The following is a 22,720-nucleotide window of genomic DNA, read 5'->3' on the forward strand; positions in this document are numbered from 1 at the left end:
AATACGTATTATTAACTTATTTATTATTATTTTGTAACCCATTTTCTGCCAACATGTGTGTCAGTAATTTATATGTTGTCATATGCATGCAGTGCTTTATGGAAATAGAAGAAGATTTAGTTTCTCTCCTAAAGTGCTGACAATACATGTTTAAAATATTGTAAGTAAATAAATAAAGGGAATACTGACAGATGGAAAAGTAAAGTGAGAAATGTATCAGACAAAGTTTCATATTATGACTTTGCATTTCAACTGATCTTTGAAGAAGACTTATGGCAGTTTTTCACCAAGGTGTATTCTTACTCAAACTTTGCAAGTAAAAGAGGCATCCTTCCAATTTCTGCCTAAAAACTAGAGTACAGCTTTATAAACATTGAGAAGAATCCACAGCATGCTTTATAATTTGTCATGTTTCACAGCGTGTGTGTGGGTGTTGTTAGGAAGAATGGTGAATACACAAATTACATGTGACAAATTAAAAAGTCGACATACATTCATATCACACCTGTTCAAAAGTGTTATCTGGAGCTCTCAGTGTTAGATAGTCTCCACTTTGCTATCAAGATTTAATTAGTAAAATGTAAAGTGCTTGCTTCCTTCCCTTCTATTTCTTATGATGAGATATATTTGTGTATGTGCATGCAGTGTATTTAAAGTATATTTCTACTAGGTCACAAACTTAAGCATACATTATTAACTAGTTCTAAGGGGAGTTGTGTCTATACCTCAAGGGGATAATATAATCCTCTAAGTGCTCACAGAACTGTCATCCTTAGCCAGCACGTTGCTGTTCTGGCCACTGTACAGATCAGTTTCTTTTGTTCCCTTTTTTTTTATGCCCAGGGTTTGTTTACACTCAGCTGTTATACTTGGACCCATGGATGGAGTGGCTGCAGAGAGGCTGCTGTTTTTAAGTGGCTGGCCAAGACATTTCCTGGAACATAATCATCTTTATCTCAAATTCTCAATAATCAGAGAAGTTTGCACTCAGGTCACAAAAAGGTTGTTTGTTTTTAATAGCATTCCTGCATATGTTTCAAGGTGCCACCTGTAAAAGGCATTAGAGCTTGACCCTAGAGGCATAGGGATGGCATGAGGAACAACTTCTTTCCAGTTCCTGAGTAGATAGATATATATATAGAGAGAGAGAGAGAGAGATTATAGATTATCTCTGTCATCCACTTACTGTATTTAACCCATTGCTATTTGTGCTCCCTCTATCCCAGGTTCTCTTGATGAATTATGGTGAAATTGTAACTCTGACAATCTATTTCATCTGTATAGTAAAGCTGTCTTTACACTTTCCTGTGAAGATGCAAAGAGGCACTGGATAGAGACAGTGTATTATTTTAGGATGAAAATAAGATTTGATTGATGGGTTGGTTGATTGATCTTCTTTCCTAATGCTACTGTAGATCATCATCAGTGTTACTGAATACATAAGGGATAGTTACAGGTGTTTATATTTTATTAAAACCCCTCTTCGCATTATAGTTTTAAAAAAGTTAATACATGGACTTTTAATAGCATACTCTATTACTCTTCATTTTTTACTATACTTTTGTATCGTTGTATGAAAAGGTTTCAGTGACGCGGCCCTCAGGCCAATGTACTAGTCCTCATGTGGCCCTCGTGATGATTCAGACCAGGAGTCTGAGCTACATCATGGAATCAGAGTTGTGCTCAGGGCAGCTTCAGGAGTCATGGCAAAACTGGTATTAAGCAACCTTCCCAGTTCTTCCCCCATCAATCCAGAGGCTTTGGGGCCTGCTCTATTATACATCTATTTTCTTTCTCCTGGACATGCCAAAGATCCGAGGAGGTGTGGCACAGGAACTGCTACAGTGGGTCTACCATACTTGTGGACTCCCACACAGAGTGAGAACCCTCAGGAGGCTGGATACTGTGTTTTTCTGCTATTGTAGTGGGGTTCTGGATCTTTCTTTACTGACTCACTATCTGTGAGAAAATTGTGGTTTCCATAGATATATATATTCACTATTCAGATTTACTCTACAAACATTTCTTAGAACTGTTTGTTCTGTGATCCTAAAATCCTGAATACTCTAAATTTGAGCAGTGTTTTGAGTTTTTGTTGGTTGGGAATTGTCATATAAGTAACATGGTATTGTTTCTGTTCCCTGAGAGTATGACATGTAAGTACTTCCAGCACAAATACTGAAATTCATTGGTTTTCTGTGAAAAGTTGTGCCCATAAAATGTTCCTTGGAAGTGAGTACAAAAGAGGCACAAACAGGACCAGAGCAAATTCATGTAACATTTTGACAGGTTTTTGGTAGATATTTGCCTAGCTGTAACATTTACCTGACAGGCGAAGAATCTACTGTGAGATTTGCATTGGGCGGGGGGGAGATTGGCAGAAGATGTGAAAGAAGGAAGGAATCTATGATTGGGAGGCTTGGCTTGTGGCATAGTATTCTGGCTTGCAATGCAACCAGTCCACCCTGATCATAGAGTTAAAAACAGAACAGGCCTACTAGAAGACTGAGTTCATCCACCTGCAACTGCTGAATAAAGAGTCGTTCTCTTTCTTCTCTCGCTCCTCTTTGCTTCCTCCCGCAGGGCTAGTTAGGTATTAAGGTAAGATTTTATTACTATTGATTTTGGGTGCCTCAATTTTTGGATGCCCAAATTGTCATCTTAAAAAGGACCTTTTATTCAGAGAGTGGGTGCTCCATGCTTTCTGAAAGTTAAACTTCTTTAAAGGCATGCCAAGTGAAGAATGCAAAAACTGTGGCACCAAAACTCACGAATCATTTTTGAAAACGTTGGCCTATAATGATTTTATTAAGGTGACGTTGAAGTAAAAAGAAAACGGTACAGAGTTTAAGCATAGAAGTTTCTGGTTATCAGGGAATAAGGTACCGATTATCAAGGGGTGTGAAATTCGGTTTAAGAACGGGTGGCGTAAGCAATACATAATCTGCGATCTCCCCGATTGTGGGTAGAAGGTTAATGAGTCAAAGTACAGACATTGAGATATGGGTGTATGTTGTTCATATAATGGCTATGTTCAGGTGTCTGAAAGAGAAGCATGTCTCTAACCAGAGTTTAATATGACATCCAGAATTAAGCTTTACTGTACTGAATCACCTATCCCGAAGAAAGAAAAGGAGTACTTGTGGCACCTTAGGGACTAACCAATTTATTTGAGCATAAGCTTTCGTGAGCTACAGTTCACTTCATCGGATGCTGTAGCTCACGAAAGCTTATACTCAAATAAATTGGTTAGTCTCTAAAGTGCCACAAGTACTCCTTTTGTTTTTGCGAATACAGACTAACACGGCTGCTACTCTGAAACCTATCCCGAAAAGTGAACAATATTAAACTGAAAAATTGGCTAGTCATGCAGCTCTATTCAAGAGTCCACCCACCTACAACAGCTAATTGAAGTTCAGTGGGACACAATTGGTCAGCAATGAAATGATACAATATGTCTGAACCAACTTCTGGAGCTATCTACAACTCTCATAGATTCCCCTTTCCTGCATGATATGGTTATTACTCAGACCTTATTAGTGGATACTAATGTAAATCACAAAGAAAGAGAGAAGATTTTTGTTACCTAAATGTTAGGGAAAAGAAATTCAGGAACAATGAAAGATGAAATAATTGGAAGAATTTCTATACGTTACTGGGGAATGAAAGGATAATTCTCCTTGCATAATGTATACCATTTGAGTCTTGTCTATAGGTATATACACATGAAATAGAAATTATAGGAGGTTATTCTGGAATTAGACATAAGAAAGATATTATATATATATAATACTGTGTGTCATTAGAAGGATAATGTTTCAGAGCAAGAAAAGATAGAACAGAGAGTATCTAAAAGAACTCTAATAGAGAGCTGGAACGTGAATTATCAGAAAAGATTAGCCAGATTTAGGCAGCTTAGAAAATAAAAGAGACTCCCCAGAGATACACTGAAGACAATCCTGAAATGAAAGGAACCAAGTGAGTGAATTCAATTCATCTTTCTGAGACAGTCACTAACTCAAAAAGTCTGGGATCGAGGATGGCAAGGGGATGAGTCAGAGCCGATAAGCAATTCCAGCATATTTATTTAGTGTTGTTGAAATATAGAACAAATAGCTGAAGTCAAGAGCACCAAGCCATCAGTTTAAAAAGGAACTAGTTTGTTTTGTTTTTGAAGGATTTTTGAGATTACAGCACTAGCTGCATATTTGAGGTTAGAATGATGCATTCTAGGGTGATTTGTATTTATTGGGGTTATAAGGGCAGGCCTTAGTGGACCATATGGTATTTTTATAAAGCTGATTCCATGACAAAAATGGCACAAGATTGCATTAACTTTTCACAGATTGATAGAGAAACAAACCGCTTAAATAGACATTTCTGTTCATTTAATAGAAGGGGGATGGGACTTCTTAGTTGGGATATATGAACTTGTTTTGCTTAATTCTGAACTCACTTTAAACACCATGGATTTAAAGGTTTGACTCGTGTTTAAGTTTACATTCTGGGAAGAAGGGGCAGAGAGAAAAAACACAATTAAGAGGGTGAAAAGTGGAGAAGAACAAGGATAGAATTAAAAAACAGAGAGACGGGGGGGAGCAGAAAAAAGAAAAGAGAAAAATTCTAATGGCCAATTAAATACAGTGTGCTGTGTAACCCATGGAGTGGGGAGGGTTCAGACGTGGCTTTTAACCATATAATGAACAGATTGGACCATATAATAAATTAAGGGTGCTCTTTTTCTAGCTATAATCCCTCTCTGTGGATACTGTAGTTCTAATCAATGTATATTTCAATATAAATCAGAAGTTAAGAATTGTAGAAAATTTAGAAGGGAAGAGAAGGGGCACAAGGAGAATTCTATGGCTAGCAGAGCTAAGAACAATAAGGAGCTTTTGGTCCATTGCTAGATGAAAATGGTAGAATTATCTACGATAATGCAGAAAGGGCAGAATTGCACAATAAATATTTCTGTTCTGTATTTGGGGAAAAACAGATGATATACTCTCTTCATATGGTGATAACACTCTTTCCATTCCACTAGTATCTATAGAGGATGTTAAACAGAAGCTACTGAAGTTAGACATTTTTAAATCAGCGGTTCCAGATAACTTGCTGTGACCGGGGTCCCAGAGGGGCCAGCTGAGGTCACTCAATCAGAGTGAATTGCAAAGAATGGGACAGATAATCCCCAAAGCTGGTGGATATTTTCAATATTTAGATATAACAAACCAGCATAAAACAGCTTTTTTATTATCTCACTGGTTGCCCAGAAGCCAACACCACAGTTCCCTTGAAGTAACCAAGCCTCAGGCCTCCATCCAGGTACCCAAGTCAAATATGATGAAAATTTCTGAAAGTCTTATTTCATCATATAAAAAAAAAAGTTCTACCAATCTCAAAGGATCGGACACATTGCCTCCCAGGTTATTGAATATTCCAGATCTTACCCGAATACAGGCTCACAGCCAAATTCTTATAAACTGAACTAAAATTTATTAAAAAAGAAAAGAGAGAGTATGGTTAAAAGATCAATATACATGCAGACATGAGTTCAATTCTTAAGGTTCTGATACATAGCAGAGATGGTGAGCTTTGTAGTTGCAAAGAGTTCTTTTAGAATTTAGTCCATAGGTTATAGTCCAATGTCCAATATCACCTTCAGGGAGTACCAGCATAACTGGGATCTCAATCTGGCAACTCAACCTTTCCCAGATGAAGCTTAAGATAAAATAAAATAAGCTTGAGATAAGAAGGATTGGGACCCAAACTTACAATTCTGGCCTTCGTTGACAAATCAGAGTCCCTTGGGGAACATAGGCCCTCACTTCCTAAGCATTGTCATTAATTATTCACACAGATTAACATAAGGCAATTTATCCATTAGGCAGTCTATCACTGGTACTTAGCTACATGAATTAACATAAAACAATTGCCTGTTCTTCCACTGTTCACAGATGATTTGCTATATATTTCAAAGAGAGATGAATACAGAGATATCCCATGTTTACAATTAATTTAAATGCTAGGATGTTCTTTTGATCTCTGAATGATCAGAATACAGCATAGACAGGGACTGTTGATTACGTTGTTGACCACTACACATATGTATATTGTATATATAAATACACAAAAACACAAACATTATCTCCCCATATGCTTTTAAGGGTTGAATTTGAGTCATTCATCCTGCAGGATGTTTAACCCTTTCTGGCCCTGTGTAACACTTGCATTCAAGGGTTTTAGAAGAGCTGGCTGAGGAGCTTGCTGAAGCATTAATGTTGCTTTTCCATAAGACTTTGGAGCACTGGGAAATTTCCAAAAGACTGGAAGAAGGCTAATGTTGTGCTGACTTTTTAAAAGTGCAAACGGGAAGATCTGGGTAATTATAAGCCTACCGGCCTGACATTGATATCAAGCAAGATAATGGAGCAGCTGATATGTAAGGCTACGTTTTAGTTGCTGGTATTTTTAGCAAAAGTCATGGACAGGTCATGGGCAGTAAACAAAAATTCACGGTCCCTGACCTGTCCATGACTTGTACTATATACCCCGGACTAAATCTTGGGTGCTCTGGGGGGGCCGTCCGGGGAATATCATGGGTGCTCTGGTGAAGGGGTGGCCCAGGACCCCTGCTGGTGGTGGGAGGACACGGGAGGCAGTGCACATCCCGGGGCTCCCGCAGTTGGGTGTGGGTGTGGCACGTGGTCCGGGACCCCCACTGCTGATGGGAGTGGGAGGGGTGTTGGCAGGGCTGGCAGGCTCCCTACCTAGCTCTATACAGCAGGGTGCAGCAGGGGACTCAGGGCAGGGGGTGCAGAGTGCAGGAGGGGGCTCAGGGCAGGGGGTTGGGGTGCAGCAGCGGGCTTGGGGCAGAGCGTTGGGGTGCAGGAAGGGTATGGTAGGGGGCTCAAGGCAGGAGCTTAGGGGTCTCAGGGCGGGGGTTTGGGTGTAGGAGGGGTGCAGGGTGCGGCAGGGGGCTCAAGGCAGGGGGTTGGGGTGCAGGAGGGGTTCGGGGTACGGGCTCCGGCCCGGCGCTGCTTACCTTGAGTGGCTCTGGGGTGGCAGCGGTGCCCATTGGGGCTAAGGCAGGCTCCCTGCCTGTCCTGGCCCCATGCCGCTCCTGGAAGAGGCCAGCATGTCTGGCAGTGGCTTCTGGGGGTGGGGTGGGGCAGGGGGCTCCGTCGTGCACTGCCCTCACCTGCGGGTACCACCCCTGAAGCTCCCATTGGCTGCGGTTCCCCATTCCCGGCCAATGGGAGCTGCGTGGGGCGGTGCCTGCAGGCTAGGGCAGCACACGGAGCCCTCTGCCCCCCCTCTCCCCCAGGGGCTGCAGGGACATGGTGCCAGCCACTTCCAGAAGCGGCGCGGGGCCAGGGCAGGCAGGGAGCCTGCCTTAGCCCCACTGTGCTATGGGGCTGACAATCCCGCGGGCTGGATTGAAAGTCCTGATGGGCCAGTTTGCCCTCCCCTGTGGTAAGGGGAGCCCTACAACTTCATAACTTGGATTGTCTTTCCTGCTATTTAAATATGTTAGCTAATGTGTTAGCAACACACCTTTTTTCCTCATGAACAGAAGGCTTAAGAGAATACGTTCATTAGTGAATCATTTAAAAGGAATCATTTGTCTCCATAATTCAGATGCTTTGTTCTGTGATATTGGGTTGTTGGGTTTTTTTTTTCTGTTTTCACTCCTGTAAGAAGTGAAAACATGTCCCAGGCAAGTGGTCAATCATTTATCATGATTGGACACAGCACCTTGAAAATAGTGTCCACAGGAAGTATAACAGCAGACTGTAATTTCTTGGCACCTGTGAATTTAAACACATTAGTTTTCAGGTCAGTTCAACATAAGTGTCCTTCAGGTAGGTGGCATTGCCTTTACATTACCCTGAGGGAACTGTTGTTTGGTAAGCATCCATCACTGTATTCGCTATCCTTGGTTAATATTACATTAAGAGTGTTTACTACTCAGAGTTTTTAGTCGAAACTACTGAAGCCATAAGGCCCAGCTGTACATTTCTCAGGAATTACTTTATTGCAGGCCTTGGGCGCTATTGTGCAACGTAAGTCCAAAGGTCAAGTGACTACATCTGCCCCATTATTGTTTACTATGAAATAGAAATAATAGAAAATGAAGGCCCATCCCCATGGCATTTATTAATTGATACAGCTAGAGTATGACATGACTGGCAGCCAGTCATACCGCTCCACTTGTGTCTCTCGTGGTAAAGCCATTTAATTAAAACGGTAAACATGTTAAAGCCCAGGTTCTTGCGGCGCTCACCCAAGGCTCTCCCAAGGAACACACACACTGAATGTTCATTGATGACTTGTATGTTTATACTTAATAGTATTAGGGATTGAAATATTTCCCTTACTTTCTTTGGTCATAGTTTTGAATCACACATTTACTGCCCAAATTCAGCTAAATTTTAGCTTAAGTTCCATTGGTTTAAGGTTAAGTGGGTGTATAAGTGTTTTTCTGAATCAGGGCCTATGTCCTTTATACTGAAATGGCCACTTTCCATTTAGGACATCTTACAATGATCATCTTTGGGTGACACAGAAACAAATGTTTTGCTTTCACTCTCAATAACAGTTAGCTAAGAGAAGAAAGCATTATTCCCAGGGCTGTGCCAGCCTCAGTTCAAGATGCTGGTGCCCAGAGGTTTTAATGCAGGGCCTTCTGAGTCCTAATCCTAAAGTGATATGAGCACCTGTAAATCCTTTTAGCTTCACTGGCAGCTTTGGGTATGTTCTGATACGTGATGTTATAGAGATTGGAGTTCCTATTAACTTTAAAATAGTCCATATCTGCACCGTTCAAAATATAGTAAAGTTCCTGTAAAGAATGAATGCACCCGGGAAGACAGAGAACAAGTACTCTTCAGTTTCTCAAAGGGTGATCTCTAACATGGACAATAGCTAATAATAATAATAGCCATAAAAGTTATTCAGTAGCGTCTTCCTAAGGTGGAAGACAAGGAAATAGATAGAGCAGCAGCCTAATTCAGGTCATATATTTTAAAAAGTAGTCTCACCCAGTAGATGTTGGGTCACATCCTAAAAACCACTGTGAAACCTTGACACAGATTTTCTCTCTGCTGAAGAGAAATAAAGGACTGGAGTGGCACAGGGTGTTTATTTCAGATCGAGACTGAAATGCCTTGTTAGGGCCTCATGTGGAGCCAGGACTGGAATTGCAGGTTGGAACTCAGGTATGTTGCAGAGATGTTTTTATTGGGAGGGTTGCAGATGACCGCTCTTCTGAACATGAGCAGGGCCGGTCTAACTGCTAGGCGAACTGTGCGGCTGCCTAGGGCGCCAAGATTTGGGGGCGCCAAAAAGCGGTGCCCCAAAGTTTTTTTTTTGTTTGTTTGTTTTTTTACAGTATTGCTTAGGGGCAGGGTTTTTTACAGTATTGCTTAGGGGCAGGTACCTGTCAGTCTCCAGCGCTCGGGCCAGCAGCCTCTTCACCTCGGAGTCTCCCCCGCTTGCCTGGGGGCCACTCCAAGGTGAAGAGGCTGCTGGCCCTGATGTGGCCCAAGCGCTGGAGACTGACAGGTACCTGCCCCTGCCCCATCCCAGCACCGCCTACCCCCCAGCCCAGTGAGTGTTACCTGCCCCACCAGCCTCAGTGCCCTGCCCCATACTGTCAGCCACCCCAAGCTCACTGTGACACCAGCACCCCTTGGCAAAGGACCCCCTGATCTTTACAAACAGCTGTCACCGCAGGCCTGACAAACTCACTGCACCCCACACATGTCTTACAGGGCACTTACCCACAAAGAGGAACGTGGAAAGGATCTACACAAGGCTGGTAACTTGTCAAGAGTGAGAATCTTTGTGAGATGTGTGCATGGGTAATATTGAAGGAATAATGTATTTACCTTAAAAGTCTGCTTTACAGACTTGGAGTAGAAATTAGTCACCAGGGGATAATGGCCCTTTGGGGCAAAGGGGATTTGTCACCCTGCTTAACCTGGCTGGTGATGCAATGCAAGGCTCAATTGGTTAGCTTTGCACAATAGTAAGATTTTGAATGGGACACCATCAGAGGCAGTGGCAAACAATTGAAACACCTTAAAGGTAAAAAAGAAACATTACAACTGCCGTTACCCGTTCTGACAGGCTGTTTATAATGCTAAGTTTACTAGTTTTCGGAGGTTGTCAGCGGGGGGGGCGCCGCAAGGTGGAAGTTTCACCTAGGGCGCAACATATCCTTGCACTGGCCCCGTACATGAGATATGAGCCAGTGACAGGTCCTTCATCCTCAGGACTTTATATTTATAGAAGTCAAAAAAGAAATCATGTTACAATTAGGAAGGATGGTCTTATAATTCAGACAAAGGGCTGGGATTTAGGAGATCTGAGATCAGTTCCTGGCTGTGCCACAGACTTCCTGTTCCTCCATTCCTTACTTGTAAATTGAGAATAATGCATCTTTTCATCCATCCAGGGTGTCTTTTGTCCATTTGGATTGTAAGCTCTTTGTGACAGGGACTGTCTCTTATTACGTGCATGAACAGTGCCTAGAACAGTGTCTAGAGTTCTCTGATTGCTACTGTGATGCAAATAATAATAAAAATTACAATGAAGTATAAAATAGCACCGTTAAATATAGCATTGCCCTATAGCTCCCTGATAAGCAGAGTGAATTATAAAATCTGTAGTAAGGGGGCTAGGACAGAAATGATGAAATCTTCAAGAGGTGCCCCACTTCATGATGTCAACAAAGCTTTGAACTCTTCTGGAAGGCACTGTGCTGCCTCTTTTGAATACCACCACTGCAGTCTGGAGGGAGCTGGGGCTGTTCTTAGACAGGAGAGTTACACAGAGCATTGTGGCTAACGGGGCAGTTTTGTTTTGGGTCAGAGCCATGGGTTTCAAGATGAGAAATCTCCAGATTTGGTTTTAAATGTAACACACTTTGCTGATATGGCGAGCAGGTGGTCATGTCTTCCTATGCACGTGGGGCTGAAACCAGCAAGACTGCAGGCTCAATGACCACAAGGCAGAGCACATTCTTTTGCTGAAAAAAGTAACCAGAAACCAAAATGCAGGAGGGTGGGGTGGGGGAGAAATATATACGGGACAGAAATCGGTCCGAAACCCCCTCCAGGATGCAGAAGGGAACTGAAACAAACAAAAACAAACAAAAACATAATTCACTGTCTGTGTTTGTTGGCAGGCATGAAGCTTTTTTTCTTTTAAGCCTAACAAGAAAAGGAAGGCAGGATTTTAGTAAAATTCTATTGCATAGCATGTTTTCTTTCTTTCTTTCTTTCTTTCTTTTCTTTCTTTTCCCCTGACAAATCCCCAAGGTCAACATTGTAATAAGCAGCAGGAAGGACCCAATTTTCTGCACCTGTGGCCTTGTTTGTCTATGCATTTCTATAGGTGAATGATCACTGGGGACACAGAACGGAAGTGAATTCAATGGGTTGGTTAAAAAACTCAGCAGGCTAATCAGCAAGCACTCAGGTGAAATAGCTTTAAAACATTGTTATAGCAGACCAGTAGCGAGGCAGGCTGTACGGCTACAGTGCACACAGCTTGGGATTTTTTGGATATAAGAAAAAGCCATTGTTAAATCCAGCCTGTAGTCAAGTAGCTTGTTATATATGACACAAACCCCTACACCTGAAATCTCTTACTCAGACTAATAGAAGAATTTATTTTATTTTATTTTTAATCTCTGTTTTCACCATGTGAAGTTTAGTACTGGCAAAAGGTAGCGGACTGACAGCCCTGGAGAATGAGTCTTTATTTGGCTTGAGCAGTGTCAGAATGTAAACTTCCTCACCCTTTCTCCTCTATGGCTAGTCATAGGTGAAAGGACAACACAGTACTTAGCTTTGGGGGTGAGACAACCAAGAAGGATGCCATTTAGTACCAGCAGTGATGGTGACAGCTGCCCACTAGGAACTGCAATGAGAACCTGATCCTGTACCATTGCAATCAAAGAGGCAGTGTGGGCCAGTGGATGGAGATGCAGGAAATTTGGGTTTCAGCCACTGATCTTCGACAAGCCACTTCATCTCTGTGCCTCTGTTTTCCTTTATACACTTTGTCTGCTTTGTCTGTTTAATTTGAAAACTCTTCAGGGCAGGGACTGTCTGTTACAATGTACAGTTCCTAGCACAGTGGGGACTGGATCTCAGTTAGGGCTAGAGTTGGTTGGAATGATTTTCTGAGGAAAAATGTTCTTTTAAAAAAAAAAAAGTTTTGCTGAAAAAATTCAGTTTTCCATTTGGAAAATCAAAAGGAAGGCTCCTTGGCTGCCTGCCTGGAAGGTGATTGGCAATTTCAGTTTCATCTGTTGAAATTGACAGTAGCTTTCCCAGAGGTCTGCTGAGGCAGAATGCTCACACACTTGTCTCCCAGCCTCCCCCCTACCTCGGAGAAAAGGAGAAGGATTCCTTTTTTTCCTCCCTCCATCTCGAATTAAGACAAGGGATGGGCAAATAATGGGGGTTTTGGTTCCCTGGCAATTTTGAAAAAATAAAAAGTTTCATTTTGGGTTGAAGCAAAGATGACATTTTTCTGAAATTTTTTGGTGAATTGAAGTCAAAAAAAAAAAAATCAAGTAGAAACAGAACGTTTCATTCCAACCCAACATACTATGTTTTGACTTTCAGGCATTTTGACAAAAGCAATGCAAAGGATCAAAAAATGGCAGGAAGAGCAGGAGTTGCCTCCCTTATAAAGTTTAGCCCCATCATTTGAGTACTCAGTGGGGCTGTGGGAGGGAAACCCAGATTCAGTTCCTCCTGTGCCTGCTAAGGGGAAGAGATGGGTCTCCCACATTGCAGGAGAGTGCCCCAACCACTAGACTATGGGATAGTCTGGTGTGGGTTTTGCTCAACCTCCCCTCTTGGAACTGTTCCACTTTTTATAACTAATTAAATAGTAATCAGAGCAAGGACTTTAAACTGGGTGTCCTCTCCCCCCCAGTGCCCTAACCACCAGGTTGTAAAGTCTTTCTCGCTCTCTTTCCTTGGCCAAATGACTGTCCATTGTTATCATGAATGACTATGAACTGCCACTATGAATGACAATGAATAGTCATTGGGCCAGATAGATAGTGTGAATAATTTACAGCCACCACCACTTCTTCCCTATCCTGCTGTTTTGCGAATCCTCTCCTTTGCTTTTGTCAAAATGCCAGAACGTTGAAACGTTTTGACTTTTTCGGTTTAGTCAAAACTATTCAACATGATTTCATGAATAGTTTCATGTCGAGCAAAAATGCACTTTCCAGCAAATAAGCTATTCAAGTGAAGAATTTCACTCACAACTAGTTAGGACTTATAGTAATATAAAGAATTAGAATGAGAGGTTTGACTCCAGTGGAGCCACAACCAAATGGTGGGAGACCAGCAAACTCATTTCACATAGGCCACCAAAGTACCGTCAGAAGGTAACAACTTTTGGTCACTACTGACCTGGATTGGATTGGAAGTGGTATCAGAAGGCATGTTTTCACGACAGAGTTAACCCAGGCATCAGGTCTAGGAACCCAGATTAGCCTAACCCGGGTGTAGGAATCCACACTGATAAATCCAACTTGCACCAAGGTGAAGGGCTTCTTAGCCCACTGCCAACCATCCTAGTCATCCAACTCTCCAAGTATAGAGAAATTTAAAGGAATAAAAATTATTCCCAGCAATCACAGAACAATATTCCCCAATACTATTAAAATCGTCTCTTTTTTTCAAACTAGATCCTGCTGTGTTCTGACAAATTTTCATACTCCAAAAGGTGCAAAAAGAACTAGAATTTGGATTTAGGTATTTTCTCTGTCTTTTTTTAAAGCCTTATGGGAGCCATTTGTAGGGCTCAAATAATATGAGATCTGGTCTCATATTATTTGAGACCAGAATATGAGATCTCTTGGTATTTCAGTTCCTGGATAGTGAGACGTACTGTGAAAAGACCAGCTCTCATGCTGTAATGGCTCCCTGGAGAATTTATAAAAATGCAGTTAAAATGTAAAAACAAATGCAAATGCCAGACTTTTTTGCCTTTATTTGTGTTTGCCACTGGGCTATTTCTGACATCACTATTTATTCAAGTCCCTACCGAAAAGCTGAAGTATCTGAACACTTGAGTACATGCACCCACACGCTTACTGAGTGCTTGTGTTGTTAATTTATTTAAAATCTGAAAAATTAGGTCTGAAACAAAAAAACAAAAAAAGGGCCTCACTCTCAGTACAGATACAGAGCCAAAAGTATTTCTGGTGCTACTCAACTGGGGTCAGCTGAGTTACACCAGGGACAAACACTGTGTGTTTGCTTCTTGGTTTTTTTTTTAATGTTGGCATTAAAATATCCCTTCTAAAGATATGACGTTTCAGATAAAAAATCACCGTTGTAGGGGGAAAGTTTGAAACATAGAGATCAGCAGTAATTCATTTCAAAAAATAACTTTGTCAAGCAAAGTACTGATAGTCAAGATTTGATGAAAGGGATGGACTAATTTGAGCTAATTAGGAAAAATGAAAATATTTCATGAATTCTACTGCTTCAGTTTGATTTGTGCTCATATTTGTGACTTTTAGTATTAACAGACTTATGTGGCTTCACACCTGGCTTGAATGGTTTGGCGGAATTCATTTGTTTACTGTCAAAAAGGTATATTTAATCTCAAATACAAATACACAACACTGAATATGTTTGTTCAACTCACTCGTGACTTCGGTGATCAATTTCCCAGCCTGAACACCAGTTTACAATATTGTAAATAATCCAAAGGCAGCCCTTTGCTCATTCATGATATTTGTCAAATATTTTCTTAAAGAGAGAGAGAGAGAGAGAGAGCGGGCGCCCCAAAGAGTTTAACTTTCAGTGGCTTTATGAAACCAGAAAAAAGACAAAATTCACCAAATTTTAATTTGGTACATACTATACAACCTGCTCTAACTGATTATCTGCACACACCTGAGGTCCAGGAACTCCTGAGTCCTAACCAGGGCTCTTACCCTGACTTACTACATGGCCATGGACAAGTTGTTTAACTTCTTAGTGCCTCAGTTTCCCTATTTGGAAATGGAGGGTGTTCTTATTTACTGACCTGACCCAGCTATTGTGTTTTGCAAATCAAAAAGCTCCTTCTATATGCTAAGAATTAGTACTTTTGTGATCATATTAAGTGCCAAAAATAATTAAAGATTTAACCAATGAACAGAGACCCCTATCTGGCGAGTACTCTGTCTATGGGTATTCTACATGTTATGACAGCTGAGACTGGAACCAGGACCCTCATAGTCCTCAAGTGGACCAAAAGGGAGACTGTTTGCTCTCTCTGTCTTTACTGTTACTGATTGAACATCTGCTCTCACTCCCTCACACGTACACACAGCCCAGTCCCGCTCTTATCCCAGCATTGCCCTTTGCATGTTGAACCTTAAGGGCACAGAACACCTGCAGTATCTCCAGTACCTAAGCAATAGCCAACAATAACAGTAAAATAACAGCTGGATGTTAGAAGAACTCAAACGTAACTTGATATGACACACAGCACTGCCTTCACAGTAATAAAATTACTGATGGGTCAGCAAATATTTTATCCAGAGGTGCCTACAAAAGACACTTCAGATGACTTTTGAATTGTTATTTTTATAATTCCTATTTATGGTTATTGTTATTGCTATTAATAATCCTACTGGTGAATCTGGTATACAGCATATGATTTAATAAGATTACTGTTGTGTACTTGTATAGCACCCTTAATCCAGCCATCGCAAGATGTTTTGCAGACATTAACTAATTAAGCCTCTGAGGTAGTTAAGGGATACCATAAGGATCACGTCACTCATTGCTGACAAACGGCTACCTCCAGAGTGAAACTGCACAGCTGTTTAACCCTGCTGCATACCAACACTACTCAATATCTTAGGACAGGAAGTAAGGAATACTGACAGTTATGCATTTCTGCCACTTGCAAAGGAAGGAAAGTGCCCTCTTCTAAAGCGACGATGTTGTAAACAGCTTGTAGATAGGTTTTGTTCACTGTGTATGCTGTGTTGCCAGCCCTTGTGACTTTATCACAAGTCTTGGGATATTTTTTGTTTGTCTTAAAGCTCCAGCTTCTGAAGTCATGTGAATATGTGAGAATTTCAGATTTGATTTAAAAAAAAAAAAAAAAAGGGTTTTCACCCTCATGGTTCTTGTGAAAAGCTTGAAAACATAACCTGAGTATACTCTAAAGGTTCAAAAACCAGAAAGTAAATTAAAAAGAACCTAACATTTGTTATATATGTTTTAAATTCCATGATTTTGGGGGCCTGACTTATGATTCTTTGAATACTTAAGGTTGGCGGTTCTGAGTACTGATGTAAAAAATTACAGAATAGCTTTTTGGTAGAAGATACAAGAGGCGCTTTAAGAAGTTACCGTTCAGCTGCCTAATCCAATTCATTTATTGAAGAATTCACAATTCATACTTCAAGGCTGGTGAAACAAATCTAAATAGTTTATTGTGAAAAGAAAGTCACAGAGGATTTAATCCTGCTCCTGCTGAATTCAGTGTGTGTTTTGTCATTGACATAAACAGGATCAGGATCCAAACTTTCCTGAAGTTCAGGGTGTTCCATCTCCAGTAATCATAACATTTTAATAAGGGGGGAGGGGGGAGGGCAGGTTTCACATGGTGCAGGTTGTATCCAACTTTTGCAACAATCTGTTAGGTATTAAAGAAATCAGGGAAAGGTAGGAGGTCTTAAATATGATGAAGGCCATAGTACAGCTTGCTGTGATGTGATTAGATCTTTATCTAAGCAGGTTTGGTTGGGTTATCATCTGTAGGAGAGAACCTAGGTGCTAAAAATATTGGATTAGGTAGGTGGCACTATTCCCTGTATGTCCATACAAACCAGTGCCCTGTTATGGGGTTACTGTAATGTTGGGTGTGCTGCCTTTCAGATGAGCTGTAAATACAGAATCTTATCAGTTGTGATTATGTAATACCCTATAGCACATTGTGCAGGAATAAGCGTGTTTGCTCCTGTGCTTGAGCCACATTCCAGTATGGGTGATTACATTCTCCCTTCCTAAATTCCCCCTTTGCTTTTAGTGGATAAGGAATTCTTTTTCACATCATGCCCCTAGATCAGTGGTTCTCAACCTGCGGCCTGTGGGCCCAATCAGCACAGAGCTGCAGCCCATGTGACATCCTCAGGGCCATAGAGGTATATTGGATGCGGCCCACATAATACATTGTGGGCCACATATGCAGCCCCCAATGGTAAATAGGTTGAGAACCACTGCCCTAAATTGTTGCATAGCTGTGTACTGCCATTATGATAGCTGCTGTCTTCCGCTGCAGAATGGTGGCAAAATAGAGTATATAATTCTCTAAGTGTCTGCAGATTGCGAAAGGTCTGGCATAAACCAACCCCATAATAATTATCATCCTTATGTTGATTCAAAGCAAGTTCAGAACAGGCATAGGAATGTACAGCATGGTAGCCACAACTATCTACATTCATTCTAAAGAGAATGTGCTGTGTTCACTACCGGAATACTTACCTGTACTCGTAGCAGTACTAACTCGTAGCAATAAAAATGAGCATACATTAGCACCACTTTATCAGTCCCATGTGGCTTCACTTCAGACGGTGAATGACACCAGCTAATTTTTCAAAGATCCTCTACAAGGGGTTATTTTTCCTCCCCTCCCCCACCTTTCTGCCAGTTGAAAACTGAACTCTTGAAATTATAATAAAACGTAAGGCCAGGTTCTTAGAGGAAGCCACTGAGAGAAAAGGAGGATTTCTGATGCTGGGGCCTATGTACTGCTGGCCCCAGCCCTGGTGTAGTTTAGACCCACATTGGGGCCCCCAGGAACCTTTATGCCAGCTAAGAATAGCTGGAGCTCAGTAGCACTCTGGCCTGGCCTGGCCCTGATATGCCTCCTACAATGGCGGTTGCAGAGGATATAGAATAGGAGCCAGCCATGGAGATATCCACACTTGTGGAGTCCGTGGTTAGAGAGATCCACCAGCTTTCTTGACCCCTTTTTGTGACACCGAAGTGATGGCAAGTGGCCAGGTGACAGAAATGAATGTGATCCATAGGTTTTAACTCAGACTTTTTGCTTTTAAGTCTCCATCATTCCTCTGGTAGGTTACAAAAGCTCAGTGCTAGCTTTTAGCAATGAGGCTGTAGAGCAAGATCACTTCATTGGAAGGCAGTAGTTAGGAGTCAATAGCATCAAAGTAATCTTCCATAAATCCAATATTCTTATGCAAAATACACTGAAGGGCACTTTTACCCTTAATATTCTGCACAAATCCCATTAACATTCCTGGGAGTCCCCCACATATAGACAAGAATAATACAAGCATTTTAGGGCCCAGCCATACGCACAGTTTTGTATGAGCAAGCATTACTGAGCAGACCCTTGAAAGATTTTTTTAGTGGTCCTTTATTTGTGCAATAATAATGCACTAATCACAAAACAGCATTATCTGATAACATCTTTCCACGTTTAACATACCTGTTCTGAATCAGATTGATTCTCACTCCCTGGACATAAACAAGCAGAGGTATATGTAATCACTATCTCTTTATTAGCCTCAGTGATATTTGACCATAAGTACATGGAATGTGTATTGGAATGATATAGTTTATCGGTGTTCAGATGATGAATGAACATGTACAAAATAATGCAGTGTGGTATAACCAAAGAACATAATAAAATAAGAAATAAATTCAGCCAATATCAAAGAAACCTGTAAATGGAACTTAGTAACACATTTGAAACTGTAAGGTAACTCTCTCTGCTTCCTGTAATACATTGAGCATGTCTTTCAAGTTACTGGATCAGTTTGTACTATTCTCCTGCAGGGTGAGACTGGATTGGGGTCTAAAGCATTTGAATATATATATATTTTTTGTGAACTATCACCATTACAAGCTTAAAAGCTTGTCTGTTCCGCAGCAAAAGTTGGTCCAATAAAATATATGATCTCCCCCACCATTACCATTACATTCATTTTCCACAGTGTATTCTTCCCCCTTCTTTTTCAAGATATTGAGTACATGACAGATCAGTTGCAACACACTCATGATAGTACTGAAATTGTCTACCATCTCTGTCCCTGTATTGCCAGCCCCAAGTATTCCAAAATCATGACTCAGGCCACACAAAATAATGAGATGATTTTAAAATCTCCATGAGATTACATTTTCAGTTATTTTTATTTGCCTTCTGGTGCTGGAGCATTTAGGGTTTGCCTGTTAAAGCTTTTCCCTGTAACCACGAAGCTTAGAAACTCCCCCTCCCCACTCCCCCCCCCTATGAAAGATGATATTCACATGTAATAATCTGATCCCAGCAGCTGGGATTTTAAGAAAAACTTCAAAAACCATGAGAGTTGGCAACACTGTGTGACTACCTGTGTATCTACAATATTTAGTCTAGGTTCTTACATTGCACATCTACATCTGTGATCTGAACACTCTAAAAGATTAATTCATTTCAGTGAATTCCCAGAAAAGTGATTATGCATTAAGTACTTTGATTTTAAAGGGGGATATACTTATTTTGTGTTATCGGAAGAATATAGCTAATCTCTAACCCCCACATAATTCAGAGTTCACTGAATGTACATTTCAGAGTGGGTGAAGGGATCTGATAGTGACTGATAGCACAGTGCACTAGCATGTGGAAGACGCCGGTTTGCAGATGATCTCATCTCCCTTTCTTTCTCTCTAGCTGTGAGTGAGGAGCGCTTTGAGGGTGATCTCAAAATGGGGAGGGACAGGTTCTGGAGGGAAGCTCCATGGACTGTTGCTTAGCGCAAGAGATTGGAAATCAGAAAATCTGTGTTCTTCTTATTCTTATTTGCATTATGGTAGTGCCTAAGGCAGAAGGGAGCAAACTACGGCCCGCGGGCCGCATCTGGCCCACAGGACCCTTCCCTCTGGCCCCCATGCTCCTGCCAGAGAGCAGGGTCAGGACAGGCTTGTGGAGGAGCCAGCCCAATTCCTCGGCAGTGCGGTGAGCGGGGCAGAGGCTAGCCCCTGGCCCCTCCCCTTCTTCTCCTATGGCTGCAGCTCTGGCTGGGCAGCATGGCTATAGCACCGCCAGACCTGGTGCTCCAGGGCGGTGCAGTCAGGGGGCGCGGAGCAGGGGGAGTTGGGAGGGGAGGTGAGGAGTAGTAGGGTGGTCAAGGGGCTTGGGTCCTGCTGCCGGAGACAGGGGCAGAACAAGCCAGGGCCCCCCTCAGCCTCCAGCATGCTTGGCCCCTGTCCCCAGCAGCCAAGCCCAGACAGGGAGCGAGCCCTGCCCGACTGCCAGAGAAAGCAGCCAAACGAGCAGGGGAAACACACAGGGAAAGGACTGAGCCCCCCTTTCCCCTACCCCACAGTTAACATGGGGCTCGGAGAGCAGGGAGAGGTGGATGGAGGGTGGTCAGGGGGTGGGGAGCAAGGGAGATTGGATAGGGGATGGACGTCCTGGGAGGATGGTCAGGGGCAGAGAGCAGGGGTGTTTGGATAGGATGCGGGAGTCCCGGAGGGTAGTCGGGGGGGTTGGATGAGGGTGGGGATTCTGGGGTGCTGGATGGGGGTGGGGTCCAGGCCAAGCCTCGCTGTTTGGGGAGACATAGCCTCCCCCAGCCTTCCCTACCCGGCCCTCCATACAATTTCTGTACCCGGTGTGGCCCTAGGACCAAAAAGTTTGCCCACCCCTGGCCTAAGGCTAACTGGGAACAGGGTCCCACTGTGTTCGGGCACTGTATAAACAGTGGATAATAGAGAGTCCCTGCCCCAGAGAGCTTACCTTCTGAACAGACAAGACAGACAATGGGTGGGGAAGGGATATAACATACAAAAAATAGTTTGCAATTGTTATTTTAGTTCCACGGGTTTTATCCTCAGGGAAAGGAGGAGAAGAGGCTGGTCAGTTACTGTTAAAAAAAATATTTGGGTGGGATTTGTTGGGAGATGATTAACTTAATGGAAAAACAAAGGAAGGGAGAGGGACCATAGAAAGGAGGTTGGTAAAGGGGGATCCATGTATCTCAAAGTCCTTTACAAAGGAGGTCAGTATCACTCTCTCCGTGTTACAGAAGGGGAAAGTGAAGCATGGGCAGTTGAGGTGACTTGTAAGATCACCGAGCAGGTCAGTGGCGGAGCCGAAAATAGAACGCAGATATGCTGAATCCCTGTCCAGTGCTTTATCTGGTAGGTCATGCTGTCTCTCCGAACATTGCCCTCTAGAATGCTATAAAAGGAATGAGTGGAATGCATAGACTCCTTGCCATTCTGGTATGATTATGCTGAGATCTAGCTATAACCCAGAATCCCTCAATGCCAACTGGCAAGAGGGTGTCAAGTCTATCCTGATTGGAATATGTACATTATGGTTCACCAAAGAATGTCATGTGATGTCTTAAATGAAAGCCAGGATCACGCTGGCCATTAGTATAATTGTGGAATGTATGCACGCATGCTGTGTGAGGAGTTATGTATATATACTGCAAATATAATTTCAAAGCCTGAAAAACAGGTTTTCCTCAGATAGGAGGTAAGGAATGTAGATCTGTGTGTTGGGATGTAAATTAAGCCTGGTAATCTAACACAATTGGATATCCATTTGCATATAAAGTCCAATGTTAAAGAAGAGGCGTTAAATCAACAGGGAAGCAATACACCAGAAAAACAAGCCATGGATGGTTATCCTGTCTCTGAGTATAGACAATTAATTTTGGATGTGTATGTAAAAGACGAAGAAGACACTCCTTCGTCCTGCATCTAAAACGGTAAATTGTGCAATTACATTCATGAAAACAGGATCTCAGCCAACATTGGCTGAAAAGCTGCAAAAGGCTTTGGGTGAGATAAACTTCATTGGGCAGAAGGTTAACCTGGTAGTTAAGTTTAGTCTCTAGAAAGCGTGTTGTGATTTTGTATTATATCCAACCATTTGTTTCCCATATCCTTACTCACTATCACTTGAATCTTTGATGATAAACTTATTCTTGTTTTCACTATAAATCTATCTCAGTGCTGTGATATGAAACAAGTGCCGGTCCTGAGCTGAATCTCTTGCACACTGTTCCTTTGGGGACAGCAGACCCGGTATTTCTGAAAGTAGTCAATGTTAGGCTGGATATCTCAGGGGAACACTTCAAAAGGATTTGGGGTGCACCTATTGTTAACCTGCAAGGTAAGGTAAGGGCTGGCAGAGCCCTGAGATGGGTGCTTAAGTGGTTCACAGGCTGGTGGTATCAGGGAGCTGACACCCAACTAAGCACAAGCAAGAATCCCTTGTGCTGGTGGCAGAGAGTGACAAGGTCTCTTACAAGTCCTGGGTATCCTGAAATACCATCACACTATCTTGAGTAACAAATGATCTGGCCTGTATCCATTCCCCACAGTAGACTGTCAGCCACTGTAATCAGTGCTATTCCTGTGCTGTCCCCAAGTCTAAAGCATGGCTGACAGGGAGCCCAAAGATTTTGAGGATATTACATGCTGTTGGAATCAACCCATCACCACTTTCTTAATGAACTTCCCCTGAAAGTGGAATTTAGAGGCTGGACAGTGGTTCACAAGAATGTTAGTCAGACTTGCTTGGTGGATTGTTCGTTACTTCATAGCCATCTACTGGCATCTTCTTGCTTGAGTATGCCTTTAATAGGCTGTCTAGGTTACATAATAGTCTCTTTCTATTCCCCTCCCCTAACACTCGTCCAGTACTC

At 42.2% G+C, this 22,720-nt stretch overlaps 1 protein-coding gene and 1 long non-coding RNA gene across 2 annotated transcripts in view; both read left to right on the forward strand.

Moving 5' to 3' along the window:
• The window catches only part of LOC102940290 (potassium voltage-gated channel subfamily KQT member 1-like), a 742,437-nt gene that overhangs the window by 510,629 nt on the left and 209,088 nt on the right, over window positions 1-22,720 (forward strand). The gene's annotated exons all lie outside the window — the stretch shown is intronic.
• On the forward strand, window positions 2,804-21,260 carry LOC122463386. The gene is made up of 3 exons (XR_006286716.1): window positions 2,804-3,038; window positions 20,164-20,173; window positions 21,250-21,260. It is a non-coding gene; the product is annotated as an uncharacterized LOC122463386 (long non-coding RNA).

Source organism: Chelonia mydas, chromosome 1 (assembly GCF_015237465.2).
Source record: "Chelonia mydas isolate rCheMyd1 chromosome 1, rCheMyd1.pri.v2, whole genome shotgun sequence".
Taxonomy (NCBI): Eukaryota; Metazoa; Chordata; order Testudines; family Cheloniidae; genus Chelonia; species Chelonia mydas.